We start from the raw sequence: 15,524 nt of genomic DNA on the forward strand, positions 1-15,524 counted from the left end.
CTCGTTAACTCCAAGAGTTTCTTTTCTGCCCATTAAATTTTCTTTCCATCTTTATGTGAATGGGACTGTATGAGCCAAGAGCACTTGCTGAGCCAGTGGGTGGAGGCCAAACAGAACCAAAACAATAACAATCATTTTTACAAGTTTTTCTTGAAGCTCATAAAATGAATACAAAATGTTTTAAAATGGCACACAATAGGGCAGGGAGTCGGTACTCTATTCAGACTTCAGAAGCTAAAATGCAACAAACTGCTTCTCATGACTGCATTTGTTAAGATGTTCAAGCTCTAACTAATGGGTCTGGGCTGGCATGCGCTCATGTACACTTATGTACACCTTCCAGGAAGTGACCGGCCTGGTCAGTGCTGTTAATTCCTCCTGTGCATTTCTGACTACTTTTTCAGTTATCAATTTGGAATTTAAGGAATGTGCATAGAAAAAAATTCTGATCATGACAAAGAATGAGGACCTAGGAGGGAAAGGGTCCCAGCATTTGATTTGCAGCAGCACTCTATATAAAACACTGGGACATGACCACAAAGTTATTACCACATAAAACACCATGCGTGAGCACAAATACTGGTGAGTGCCATTGGTCACCTCTTTAGGTTATGTTGTAGGCTTTACTGAGACTCAGAGGAGGAGCCAGACATTTGAAACACCCGGGGCTTAGCCCTAAAGGGTAGTATGCATGTGGGATTTTTTTTTTTTTTTTGAGGGGGGGGGGGGGGGGGTGTAGAAATGACTGAAAGATTAATAGGCTCTGTTTTGAGTTTTGTTCAAAAAAGAATGACTTCATATAGGGAAATATATATATCACACATGCAGGACACCTTAAACTAGTTTTTTAATTGAGCAGCAAGACAGAACGAAGTCGGGGCTGTATCAAGACACAGGGACTAAACCCCAATTCAACCAGACCCAGAACTGATCCAGAATTAAAACAGGACTACAACAGTTCAAAAGCAGGATTACTGAGGACTTAACCAAGACATAACCACAATCAGAACTAGATGATAGTAGCACTAAAAATCATCATAGACCTGCACTACACTTATTTATTTAATTCTACCAAAGTACAATATTTAGATTGAGAAAAGTTTATATAATTATTTAGCCTTGTTGTGCAAACAAGCCTGCAGAACTTAATAAATATAGAATTTGAAAAATAGCAAACCTAAAAAGAAACACTAGGTACGAGATACATGAGTACCTATGATACAGTGATACTTTTAGTAAGCAACCATTTGACTAACATGTGTGTCTCACCTGCTCTTGTTCATCTCTGTTCTGTCCTCATTCTCCATCTCAATCTCTGCTCCTCTCTCCCTCTTTGTGCTGACAATCATCAAATATACAGTTGAAACCAGATATTTACAAACTCTTCAGATCAAAACAAACACTTTTTTAATTGTAACATCAAATCAGACTAAATGTTTATTTTTTTAGATTGATAAATATAAAAACATATTTGTTAACTTTAAGAGTAAAGAGAGAAACTGTCTGTGTTTTTTAATTGCAAATGGCACCAAATTGTATTCAAACTTGAGCCACACTTATGGAGCTCCACGATTCTTTTCCTGGTGTTTTGGTTGACATCTCTTGATTTTCCCATGTCAAAGAAACAGGCTCTGTGTTTTGCCTTATATGCATCCACAGCTGTGCCACCAGTTTACTCACATGGACTCTACTAACCTATCAGAAGCTTCTTCAGCTCAGAATGGAATCCTCTGGAGTTTTCTTATTAATTAACAATAAACTTAGTGTACATGTACTCCTAAATTTGATGAAAGTGATAAAAAACAGAAAGCTCTGTCTCTCTTTATTCTGACATTTAACTAATTCAAAATATATTTCAATATTTATCTAAAACAAAAGTTTACTCTAAATTGATGTTGTACAGTAAAAATGTTTTATGTTTTCTCCCTAAAGTGTAAATATCTGGTTACAAATGTGAATATCCTGCTGTGTACTGAAATCCCTCTTGTTTTGCATAGAAATATACTGAACAACATACAAAGCATAATATATAAAATAACATTTACCTGAGTTTTTTCTTTGAAAGAACCCTCTAATGTCCATTCTTATATTTCAGTACATAACTGAAACCGATTTAGTCGGGGAGGGTAAGAACTGAAAATATGAAATAAACACACGTAAGCTAAGACTCTAAAAAAAAATAGCATTTGTTCGGCTTTTCATTTCGCCATTTGTTGATTCACTTGAAGAGCAAGTAAAATAATATTGGTCAAGTGATCAGTTTGATATCAATCTTTCGTGATGCACCGTCATATTTACATTATTTGTACGGTACGAATGATTTGCTTTGGTACCTGCTCAAACTTAAGCTCTCCTTAGTATGGCTGGCTCCGTCTCTCCAACAGCGCACTCACGGGCAGCAGCTGCCCCCGCCCCCTCGCTCAGTCGCTTAGTGCCTGAGCTTGGATCATACCAATATCAGGGGGGGATTCACGCACAGTCGTAAATTCCCACAGTGTGCACTATGTGCTTCGAATATTGTGTGTACTTTTTGTTTGTCAGCCAGGCATCTAACTATGAAAAAATTACACTCCAAAATACCCCGGGCTTCTGACAAAACAACCCGGGCTTAAGCCCCGTAAGCCACCCCCATGCTCCGCCCCTGCTGAGACTCACTGCAGAAAGCTAAATAAGTCATCACACTCAGCACTGACGAGATTAAGATACCGCATCATTTAATGGTGCTAAAACAAAAAGGATTTCCCAAGTTTATCACCCTGAATGTTGAACACATTTCTCCAAATTTGCCCCCCTGAAAAATGCGCAATAGTTTCCTTTTCTTTTCAAGCCCATGAAGCGTATAGACAAGTAAGATTTTCAGAGGCCAAGCTAGTTTACCCCTGGGACTGCTTTTTACAGTGTTGCATATGAATTATTAAATGTTATGGCAGAGCTACATGAGTCTATCATCACGCCATTATCGACCATTGTTTGGACAAAAATGTGATTTTTTTTTGCCAGGTGTACAGTCTACATCTTTTGTCACGTTTTTGTTTGTTTGTTTGTTTTTATCACACTAACCTGATTTGCATAATTATCAAGCTGATTAACTTGGGGTTGCCAACTAAAAATGAAACATGCTTTTCTCCACTGTGTCTCAAGAAGGGATCAGACATTGTTTGAATCTTTTTGTTGTTGTTGTTGTTATTCTTTGTCATTATTTTGAATGAAATATTCAAGAGGGTTAGGTAAAAAGCATCCCTCTTTCACTTTAGATACATTTCCCCAATCATGAATGTCAACAGCTATCAAGATATTCTTGTAAGCAGATATCTAAATGTATGAAATTTCCTGCTCAGGGAGACAAAAAGGGAAATAAAAAGTAAAAGAGGGAGGATGACAAATGGTGATTAAATCCATTGTGTGCAATCAGTATATGAAATAAAGATCAAGTAAGAATGAGCTCAGCTGATTATCAGTGCGATCGAAAAACAAAGCCTTATACTGCACGTCACAAATTAACTGCGCTCTGTTCCTCCACCATCTCCCACTGTCAGAGATTTTTTTTCCCTGTCTGTTTCTAACTTTTAACACTTTGATTTCTCATGTGAGGACAAACCCACATCTGAAATTGGAAAAGTTCTCCAGTGGTGCTGCAGCAGAGATCGGTGCAGAGTGGCAGCAGCTGATTGAGCTGATGGTCTGAGTTTCTGAAGGCCTCTAAGCCTTTTCAAGAAAGCCCCCCATGGGTTTTCCCTGGTTCAGGAATGCGCTGGGGCCGTGCTGGCTCCAGCTGACAGGGCCCCCTCAGGCCCCAGTGGCTGCCAGGATGAAGAGAATGCTCCGAGTAGACACACACTGACAGGAGCTGATGTGGTCGTCCACGTCCGTCACAACTTTCATTTCCCACACTATGCCACTGATCCCCTTGCTGGGTGACATTAGTGACACTGTCTTTTAATCTGTTGCAAAGAGCTTGACCTGCGGAGCCCGTCTCCCGAGGATAAGAACAAACTCATGGCTACCAGAGCCCAAATGGAAAGTATCACTTTTTGTCCCAGGAAGACCTCACCACAGTGACATCCCCTGATCTGGATCTTGTTTTCTTCCCCAAGAGAAAATCTCAAGAGGGAGGGGGAATTTTAAAAAAGGTACTGGGCTGCCATGGTGCACGTTGTGAATGTTGTTAGTGGTGATAAAAAAAACAAGAGAAGAAAACAAGAGAAACACATACAACTAGTATTTGAAATCTAAGGTTGACTTCAATTTGAACTTTTCGATGGTCTTGTCTTGTGAAGGCCCGCCTCCCTCCGTGTGTTGTCAAAGCGTTTTGACGTATTGTTTCAGGAGCAGGTACGAGAGGGTGTGCCGGCGTAGACAGAAGCCTGCATTTGGAGAGCGAAATTAAAGGTCATTTTGAGAAAGTGAAAATTAATGTGAGCTATCAATTTCAGCCTTTAAAAAATGTGACATATTTCAGTGTGACACATCTTAATTAGGCCATCAATAGCATGGCAACAGTGGCTAATGGCCCAGGAGACACAACCAGGATAAGTTGCCTTCACTTTAACTGTTGTGGACACATTTAAATGGCATTGTTAGTACTTTTCTTTTTTTTGTACTGCTTCTGAAAAAATAATTTGCGCTGCCAACATGTGCTTTCTGATGGTAAAGCATATGCATATTAATGCTCCTGCAGCTATAGCTGTATCAATATCAATACTGAGTTTGCAACGTGATCTCAGTCTTTGGATTTAATTTTATAAGTGATTGCGAGAGCGAATTGGACTGTCTGCATGGATCTAGGATACTGAATGTAATTTAATTAAGTTTTCTTCTTGAAAAGCTGAACAATCTTCCGCCAACCGATTTGAGTTTTTTGAAATGAGGGACCTTCTTCATTAGCGACACATTCTTTAAACTGTTCCAGCTCCCCCCCCCCCACATCCAAAAATAAAAAATAAAAACACCCACCCCTTTCTGCCCAGAGAATAAATAAGATAAGGGAGAGCAATGAACGCATCCATCATTCAAAGTGGAAAAGGGTAATTTAGCTTGGCCCTCCTGACAGCTTTACAACTTTGCACGCTATTCTATTTTAATTGGCAATCATGAATTAACTGAATGAGAGCCCTGTTCACTGCCGATGTCTTTCTCATTGCAGCTTTTAATTGGGTTGACTTGATGAGTTCCTGAGATAAAACCAGACAATATATTCTCATGATTGGCAACCCGTTTGTTGCCATATAATTAGGCTGCAGACAAATCAAGCACATGACTGTTTCCTCCTCAGATGGGGCCCCATCCCTTCATCAGAAACGTCTGGCGGGATTGAAGGAGCGCTACCATCGGTACAGTGGAGCGTCATGTGCGACACGATGGATATTTGGTGTTGAATTTGAACAGGCGTTTTTGCATGAGGTCCAAAGGCTTTAATCCTGCTTCGCTTTCACCCTTGAGTGTCGTGTGGGACGGTCGCGGAACAAAACAAAGAGGACAATCAGTTGCTGCAATAATCTGATTTTAAATATATAGCCGCCCGCTCCAACAGCACACTGAGCTAGTACTTCTTTTTATTATTTTTTTAACTTGCTGGTTCTTAATGATTAAGACAACCCCCGAGGCTCTTCAGACTCACCCTACACTTTTACATATAAGGTCAAATGTTCAAAGCTTTCTTCCATTCTCCCTCCATTTTAGAAATAGGGGGGGAAAAAGGGAATTAAACATTAATGGGCTGATGAATAAATATTGTGTGTCTCCAGGACTCAGCACTTTCTCTCATTCCTTCAACTGGCTTAATTAACTCTTCCTGAAGCCTTTTGTAAATTAACACATCTCTTTCAGTGTCCTTCGACATTGTTTTTCTTTTTCCCCCCACATTCTCTTCTATTTCTTCTTCTTCTTCTTTTTTCCAGTCAAAATTAGTTAGGCAGCTTTGTAATGCAGCAATGTGCCACATGGAGGGACGCATAATTATTCGACCTTAGAGTCACTATTTTAACTTACAGTGCAGATTTTTTCTTTAGATGTTGCTCAGACCGCTTGCTTGAGGCGAAAGCTCACTTGGGATGTTTTTTCTACTTACCAAATAGTATGCGGATCACTTCTGAATATAAGACTCTCGTTTATGATATTCAGAATACCGCAGGCCAAACTAGGACTACATTTTGGACAGTTCGGTACTTTGGTATAGGAATAAGACACATGCTCGTCTCAGCTGTCTCGACTGCTGTCTTGTATCCTATGACTATTTCTTTGTGTATTTTGAGCCTTCTTGTACGGAGTCACAGATATCTTCCCAAAAAGAGCTCACCTGATCTATTATTGAATATTTTCTCTTTTAGTATTCCAACAGACAGCAGTTAGGTGAAAGGCCCAAGCTGTAGGTGCTTTCATCTTTGGTCTTGAACTGTCAAAGCAGCAGTGAAAACTCTGCGAATTTTAAAATGGTCTAATTTCAAATGCGATCGACCAGCCGCAAAAACGCCACCTACGAAACAATCGCTGCTTGATTTCAGGAAAGCAGAGGCTGTCCTTATATGTGGCTGGTGTATGGAATGACAGCTGACAACACTGACAGGTTTTATCAGGATGTAACATATCTGGGTGATCCAAGCTCGTGTTCACTTACAGTACTGTGCAAAAGTCTCAAGCCAGCTCTCATTTTCTATATGCTGCTAGGAAAATGGGAAATATGTGCAGCAATTTAAACATTGCAAACATACATGGAAATAAAGAGTATAGAATAAGTACAATTCTAAAGTCATTATTTGGTATGATCGCCTTTATTCTTTAACACAGCCTGAACTCTCAGGTAAGCTTTCATTTTGTTAAGTACTCGTCACAATCAGTTCTTCAAGCCTCTTAAAGGACATACAAAGCCCTTCTTTGTATTTTTTGCCTGCTTTTGTTCTGTTCTTTGTTAAGTTGATTCCACACTGCTACACTACTACACAATTTATAACTGATAGTGTTTCATGTTGTGTTTTTTTATCCAGGTATGCAGGTATGATCAAAATCTGTAGTACATTTCTGTGTTTACAATCCCATCAATTTTGCCAACACCACTGGCTGAAATGAAGCTCCAAACCATGACAGAACCTCCACCGTGGTTTAGAGATGGACCGATCCGATATTACGTATCGGTATCGGTCCGATACTGACCTAAATTACTGGATCGGATATCGGAGAAAAATAAAAAATGTAATCCGATCCATTAAATATCACGAAAGCACCTCACAAAACTTGCAACACGCCGTAACTCGCCTCAGAACGTCGGAGCAGTATGCATCACGTGATAGAGCAGCTGTGGCATGCGGGACCTGTGGTCTGGATAGCATTTGGAGCTTCGCTAGCAACCTGGCATTTCATCTCCGACAAAGTTATCCCCGAGAGAAGTAAAGCAAGTGTGTAAGTCCATCTCTGAATGTTTGTAAAGCATTCCCACGTTAAGCTTAACGAGCGACTGCCTCTCGCTCTCCGGCTGCTACTTCAATCGTGAAACTGCTAATGATCAGCTGATCGGCTTTTCTGTCGGGAGTCCGTCTCTCTTGTTTGTTTTTGGTCCACTTTGCGCCAGAAAGAGCAAACCAGCGGCTGAACAACAGCAGCACGTTTAAGCTTGATAAGCTGTTGTTAGAATTTATTTAATATTACTTTCTACACCAGGATCTTTTTCTACGTAGCTGACGGCTGGTAACTGTGCAGGGGCGGATCTAGCAAAGTTTAGCCAGGGGGGCCGATAGGGCATTAACTGGGAAAAGGGGGCACAAAGACATACTTTTCTTTCTTATTCTCATTTAAAATGTCTAGCTTTTAATAAATAATTATCTGACACCCAAAGTTTTAATTTGATGTAAAATGTATAGAAGTCCATTATTGTATATAGTAACTATTAAGTCTAATATATATACCCTAGTAAGCTATAGTACATTTTCCTTTGGGAAGGTACCATCTGTGCAGTCTGCAATTTTGTTGAAGAAAGATGTTGAATCTATTTAATATTTCTTGAAAAAGAATTGATTTCTGTGCATTTTTTTTCACACTGCATCAAATTAAGGTTGATTACGTCGATTAAGCATCATGAGGTGGAGCGTGAGGGGTGGTTCCCTATTTTTTATTTATTTATTTTTGTTGTTGCTGGGAGTTGGAACCCTATTAGTTAGGTTGCTTAATATTTACGCTAAGTACTCCTTAAAATACCAGAATAGGGAGGATGGTGTAGGTCTAAGTTTATTAGATTGATCAGTATTGCTGAACTATGAAATATTTTTTTTGTATACAGGTATAACAGAATAGCTTTAGTGTAGTTGTTGTTTTAAACTTGAGTATGAACTTGCAGACTTGCAAAATGCAGCAAGATATTTTAAAAAACAGTTTTGTTGATTAAAAAGCACTATATCGGATTCATATCGGTATCGGCAGATATCCAAATTTATGATATCGGTATCGGTATCGGACATAAAAAAGTGGTATCGTGCCATCTCTACCGTGGTTTCCAGATGGCACTCACCATTTTACCATTCTCCTGACGTCCATTGTACATACTGACAATGACTTGAACCAAAAACCTAAAATCTGGAATTTCAGTCCAGTTGTTGTGTAATTTTGCACACCTCAGCCTTTTGTCCCTGTTACCCTTCCTTAAGAGTGGCTTCCTAACAGCCACCGTTTCACTGACATCATTTCTGATGAATCTTCAGTGAACAATAGATGTATCACTGAAACTGCCACAGGCATCTCTCACGTATGTAAGGTATACTGTATATTTTCCCTATGTCTTAAAGAAAACACACTTAGATCCTTGTCGTCCACTTGTCCTGTTTCATCATTATTTTAAAGAACAAGCTGCGCACTATATATATATATATATATATATATATATATATATAGCGAATGGGTCTTGGGAATCACCCCCGTTGGTCCAAAAATACAGTTTAATGCCTATCAAATGGTCAACGAAAAAAACTGAATTTTGCTACTAGTAAGAAAGTGTATTAAGATACAATTTAAAACTTCTAGGTTCTGGGCTAAGTTATCTTTTATGTAACACTGGTTCATCCTTTTGAGTTGGGTACCTTTTTAATCTTTAAATGATTCATAGGTCAGTGTCAAGTGGTTTAACAAAACCAAATGGTCAGGTACAAGGACTCAGCTAAAATGAGTGAAAACCAGCTATTGTCCAAAGAAAAGCTTTGAAAGTCATTCAGAAAGCCTTAAGAACTATAGCTCAAGGCCACTTTCAAAAATTACAATAAAATGTAGTTCCTTGGAACTTAAATATAAAGAAATGAGTTCTGGCTCAAGACTTCTGCACAGTACTGTTTGCGCAGTGAAGAGAAGCTTTATTTTAGACTAAGGCTGAAACTGCATTAAGGCAAAAACTAAGCATCTTCCCCAGGAAATGATTGACAAAACACAGTGAGATCACAGTATTATAAATAACTCAAAAAATCAGTGTACCATAAGCTTACTTATGTCATGAAGTCAGGAGTTTTGCAAAAGCTTAATTACACCACAATTCAAATGTGAAACATTTTATGGCATTAAATCTTACCTGCCTGTCATTGTTACTAGACGACGGCTCAAGGCTTCTTATGAGATGCTTGGTGATTGTTCAGTTGAGGCTGTATCAATAGAAAGATTTTAAAAAGAGATTCAAAAAGGTTAACAGTGGAGTAAAAGCAACATCTGCTGAAATTTTCTGCTCAGAGTGCAGTCCCTGATTGTACATTCTGGGTACAGAGGACACTTCTGCACAGTCATTTCAGAGACTTTATCCTAATGTACTCGTGCTGTCAGTCACAGTGCAGCTCCTCTCCCTGGCTTATATTGTTTGTTTTTTTTTGCTTTGCCCTATGCTCTCCCCTCAGATTCCTCCCAGTCACATGTGATGGCAGATGATAAATGTGACGTTACTCCATCACAGGATCATTAAATGTCAGGTCCTGGCGTGGCAGCGGAACGTCATGGCAGAAAGTCAATGGCGTGGGTGAGGGGTGGTGCAAAGAGGAGGGATCGCCTAGTGGAAGAGCATGCTGGGAAGGATCAATGGCTCATCTAACACCCGCATGCCCACTGCTGAACCAGGCAAGAGTACTTGTAGCCCTCACACACTCCCTGCCTGGCAATGAGGTAAACCAGCTGCTCAGAGATGAGTTTGCACAGTCAGAGGCAACCAGTTGTGGTAGTTTGTTGATGTATTAAAAGCAAGGGTGGCGATAAAATGAGGAAAGTTAGCTTTGTGTTATCACATCCCTTCTGTGTTTTCAAATTAAAATGATCTGTCTTGTTTTTTTAAATAAAAACAAGTTGCAGATTAAGACAAAAAATCAAAATAGATGCAGGCACAGCAGAGAGGCAGTAGATAAACCAGGGAATGCTGGACATATCAGTCTTCACTCATTTATTTCCTATGGTCTCCTTTTATATGGATCAATGCCATAATAAGCTTACTTTTGTAATATAGTTAGTGATATGTATCCATTCACATTCAAAATAAACTTTAAAGAAAACCTTCCTTGAAGACCCATTTATAAATATTAAGTTATGACTACAAGGATGCCAATCATGCTGTCTCCGTGTGAGCAGAAATTAGCTAAAAGTAAAAAGTAAACCTTTACTGAACTCACGATGCAGCTGCATTCAAGGACGGTGATTGTAGGACACGTCTTTAATGAAAAAAGAAATGTAAAGCTGAAAAACTGTCCCCTCATCATAGTTCTGCAAAGAACTATGAAAAGGAAAAGCAGCAAGAACCTAACATAAAACCGGATGCAAAATTGCTTTTCAGGCAGAATTCAAATATGTAAACTTGTATTTGTGTTTGACCTTTATATATGGATAATAAATCATTCTTATCGGTTAATGTCTTCTCCCACAGAATTCATCTTTCAGATGCAGGATTTCTGCTTAATTGTTCCTCTCTGTCAATTCCCTGTATTCCCTACATATCCCCACAGTGCAGATTTGCAATAGTAAGGTTATGAAGATTAAAGCAAGTCAAAAGATCGATTAAGTCTTTAAAGAAACGCTTGACATTAGCAAAGACCGGCACAGTCAGCCAGTATTAATCGCTGGCATTACATTACTTCACTACTCAGCAACCAAAGTAATGTGTTACATCATTTGTTACTCTCATTACTCCCTTCAGATTCTTGCAAGGTGCCTTTAAACAACTCCAAGGCCTAAACACTGGTAGTAAACTTTTTGCATTCAAAACAGAAAAGTGTATTAGAAGCATAAAAGATAAGAGAATGTGTTCTCACCATCATTACAGTGATCACCAGGGTGATTCTCTTACATTTCTGAACAAAAATCAGCAGGCAATTTATCTGTGGCTATTAGCAAAGAACCTACAAGGACAAAATGTGTACATGTAAGAATACAGTTTTGAGGAACTCTACACAGCAAATCCAGCATGTCCAAATTAACACTGTCGGATTTGATTTCAACACTATTAAAGTGTCTATATGGGTCCACACCAGAGAGTGTTAATTTAACTCTTTTTGGAGAGTTGGTACGTTAACTCTGATTTAGTGTTAAACACCAAATCTGTCTGGAGTTGATAATTTAACACTTGGTGTTAAGAGTTTATATATTAACTCTCAAAGAGTATTTTAGTTTAACTACGTAAGAGTTATCTTCTAATTCATTCTAAAAAGCGGGAATTTTACTGTTCTGAACTTCTAGAAATTTCTTTTGGAAATAAACATTTACTAAAAAGATGCAATGGTTTTTGAAAAACATTTATTCTGAACTGTGCACCACAATTTCAAAACATTTTCTGAAAGATGTAACAGTGTACATGTTCTCACTTTCATTAGAATTTTGTTTATCAAAAGGTCTGACATGGCAAATGCAAATAACAGCATTCTCAACACTTATTTCTTCAATACAATATGCATGTCCTTCATTCATCCCTTTGTGGAACTTCAACGCACTTCTGCTCTCCCCCATATTCCATCTTCACAAGCATATCCTGTGTGGAGATTGAATAAAAATTAGTTGACACTAATTAACGGCACAAATAATCCAGTAAACAATTGCAGCACAGTAAAAAAAAAAAAAGGAATCCTCTTTGAGCCATTACTTGTGTAAAGTATTTTCCCAAAAGACAAGGACACAGGCAACAGGTAATACTGAACTAAATGTAAAACCTCAACTTTTTTCATTTTTACCTAAACCGTGTGCACAAAACTCTGGAGGGATCTAAATGCTACCGTAGAATCGAGTCAGGACATCTGCTACTGCTGTTTGCTCGTTTTTTTATTTTTTTTTTATGGGCGATCGTTTTCAGGCTTCAAGTAGCACCATTATACCAACATTTCACATTCTAGACATTGTTTTAGGTGTATTTGACCAAAAGTTTGACTGAAAATTCACATGCAAGCTTTTTTTCAAGGCTGTGGTATTTGCCCGCAAACAATACCTTTCAGCTAGCTAAAACAGAATATTATGCTATCAGCGAGCAACATGGCTAATGCCTTTCACACAGCTTTGTCTCAACTCCAAAGAGCCACAGAAGTAAAAGCTAATAACAATTGAAACAATCTTTGAAAAAATGACTTACCAAGCATGGCAAACAACTCAAATATGTAGAGCAAAATGTTCTGAAACGGCTTCACTTCAGCTTCGATTGGAGCCGTGCTGGGGGCGGAGTCTGTGAATTTACTCTGTTGGTGTCATAGCCCCTCTAGGAGTTCAGAGTTAAGAGGTCAAGAGTTAATGTTTCCATTGTAACACCTCCAGATTTGAAATAGAAACACTCATTTTTAACACTCGATTTTAACTACTATCATTTTACACCTCAGAGTTACATTAAAAGAATGTGACTCTGCTTAGAGTAAAATTAACTCTACTTTTGCAAGGAGACTATTAACACCAAAAAATTTAACACTTTTGAATTTGCTGTGTAGCTGAAACTCTCCTCTTCCCCTATCTAAGGCTACGTTCACACTGCAGGTCTTAATGCTCAATTCCGATTTTTTGATCAAATCCGATTTTTTTGTCTGCTCGTTCACACTACAAATAAAATGCGACAGCAAACGCGCTCCAGTGTGAACGCTCAGAGAACGTGTACAGAGAATGTGAGCATCAGTTCTCTGTGTGCAAATGCCTTCTTGATGTCAAAGGTCAGCGAGGAATGGCAAAACTGCTTTGAGCTGAGAGGCAGGAAACTAACTCAACTAACCACTTTTTATAATCGAGGTAAGCAGAAGAGCATCTCTGAACGCACAACAAATTGAATCTCGGGAGCTACAGCAGCAGAACACTTAGGTGTCACTCCTGTCAGAATATGAAACTGAGGCTATAATTAGCATGTGCTCACAATAAAATAAAACAATGTTGTCTGATCTGATGAGTCTTGATTTCTGCTGCAACATTCTGATAGTAGGGTCAGAACTTGGTGTAAATAACTTGAAGGCATAGATAATGCACCATGTCACAGAGCTCACGTCATCTCAACCTGCACCTCTGGGATGCGGTGGAACGATTCTCATCAAGGATGTGCAGCTGGCAAATCTATGTGACGCGATCATCCCAATATGGACCAAAATGTCTGAGGAATGTTTCCAGCACCTTGTTGAATCTGTGTCACAAAGAATCAACGCAGGTCCGAATTCAAACCAATTCATTTGTTCATAAGTAAAGGTTTTTCATCACACGTCAGCTGAGACAGTTGCAGAATGCTCGTGGCATCGCCACTCCTCCCTCCTGATTATATTTAGCAGACATGGGAGTAGTATTGTTTCTCTAATTTAACAGGAATGCTTGCATAAACAAATATTCTTTAAAAATTATGAACACTGCATTTTAATACAATTTAATCATAAAAACTGACTTAAGGCAGTGCGACTTGGTGACGTGAACGTGGGCACTGAAGTTACTGTACTTAACTGTGAATATGTTAAGCAATCCCAGTCCCATTTATCCTGCAGTGAATATTTTTGTTGGTACCATGGAATCACATACAGGACAGACAGGACAATGCTTATTGAAAAGAGCCCAATTTTTCATGCGGTAATAGTCTAAAGGCTATTGAAACAGTAATGTAGCTCGCCTCAAGGAGTGCAAACAGCCAGACAAGGAGAAGAACAATAGGGATTCATCAAGCAGCACCCTCTAAAGCCTCGGATCGTGACAGAGTTAAATGAATTGGTCTATCAGCGCGACACCTGAGAGACAGTCTTTGGGAGTCTGTCAAGATAAAGTCTTAAGGATCTTGCGGAAGGTGCATTGCAGCAAGGTCATCGTCACATTGCATCAAACAGGGCGCTGGGAAGGGAGCTTTTGTTCTCTTGTGTGAAGTCCCATTTGCCAGAGGTAACAATTAAGACTCATCTGTCAGCACACACACTAATGTGTTCATTCGTGATTCCACACTGGAAATCTTCTCCTGTTCGTTGTGGTTTCATGGTCATCATCAAATCCCAAGGTGTTCCAACAAATGTCATGAGGAGGTTGGAATGAAGTCTGTAATCCAGAGAGGATTTTTCGCAGCTATAACATTGTTTAAGTTGGGGGTCAGCTGCCTCTGAGGCTGTGATTTTATTTTATTTTTTTGTATTTCAGCTGCTTGAAATGATCATCTGGTGAAAATAGAGTGAAAGGCGTATTTCAGTGTCACACGATCTTGATACCAACCAATCTCCCAATCTCCCTGCTGTCCCCAGGTCGCCCACTCGGTTACAGTGAGCTTTATCAGATGTGACAGCTCCGGCCCAATAAAGTGGAGGTCTTTAACAAGTGTTCTTTTAGTTGAATTTGTACAGAGTGGCGATGGAAGATTGCATCTCCCATCTTGAAGCAATTTCTTTCTCAGGTTTCTGTGCAGTTTGATGGTTTTTCATAGCTGAAGGTCAGAGTTTGTACTCAGGGTTATCATAAAGTTAACTTTACAAGGATTTTATTGCCACAGAAAGAGATATAAAAACTACCACAGCACTATGTAAACTGAATTATGATGCAAATGTCACACAAGCCAGAGAATATAAGAGCAATGTATACTTGATTCTGAGCATATTTCGAGCAATAATGAAGTCGCACTCGAACAAGAGGGAGCTGTTTGGGATTCAGGCTTTTGGGAAAAACACACTGCGAGTCAATTCCAGCAGGTCTGTCGGAGAGTGTGGCGGAGAGATAAAGGAAAGGCAACATTGTTTAAGTCTTGATCCTGATGCAGCACTCCTCTGCTGTGGGATTGCACTCTAATACATTTACAATGTAGAAATCAGCCTCATCCATTGTCCTCTTAGCCTCATTGCGCAAATATGCTGAAAGAACCCGAACATTTTACCCCCATCTCAAGATTACACTTTGGCTGTTTCCTTGCCCTGCCTCTCCACCCCTCCCCCCGGTCTCTTCTCTTTGAAACTCTTTCATTTTGCAAACATCTGCTGGCAAAGGGGAATCCCTAATCTCTCAAGGGCTTTCTTTCAAATTTCATTATTGAGACAGAATGCAGATTTGAGCTACTGCAGACACTGCCCTGCTTTTATATTTTTCATTCCTTACTCTGTTTAAATAGATTTATGAAAAAA

At 39.2% G+C, this 15,524-nt stretch overlaps 1 long non-coding RNA gene across 1 annotated transcript; it reads right to left on the reverse strand.

The window, feature by feature from the left end:
* Positions 1-11,713: 11,713 nt before the first annotated feature.
* LOC145430966 (uncharacterized) lies at positions 11,714-12,688 on the reverse strand. Its single transcript, XR_013911325.1, has 2 exons — positions 12,554-12,688; positions 11,714-11,962 (listed from the first exon to the last, which is right to left on the reverse strand). It is a non-coding gene; the product is annotated as an uncharacterized LOC145430966 (long non-coding RNA).
* Positions 12,689-15,524: the final 2,836 nt, after the last annotated feature.

Source organism: Astatotilapia calliptera, chromosome 9 (genome assembly GCF_964374335.1).
Source record: "Astatotilapia calliptera chromosome 9, fAstCal68.1, whole genome shotgun sequence".
NCBI lineage: Eukaryota > Metazoa > Chordata > Actinopteri > Cichliformes > Cichlidae > Astatotilapia > Astatotilapia calliptera.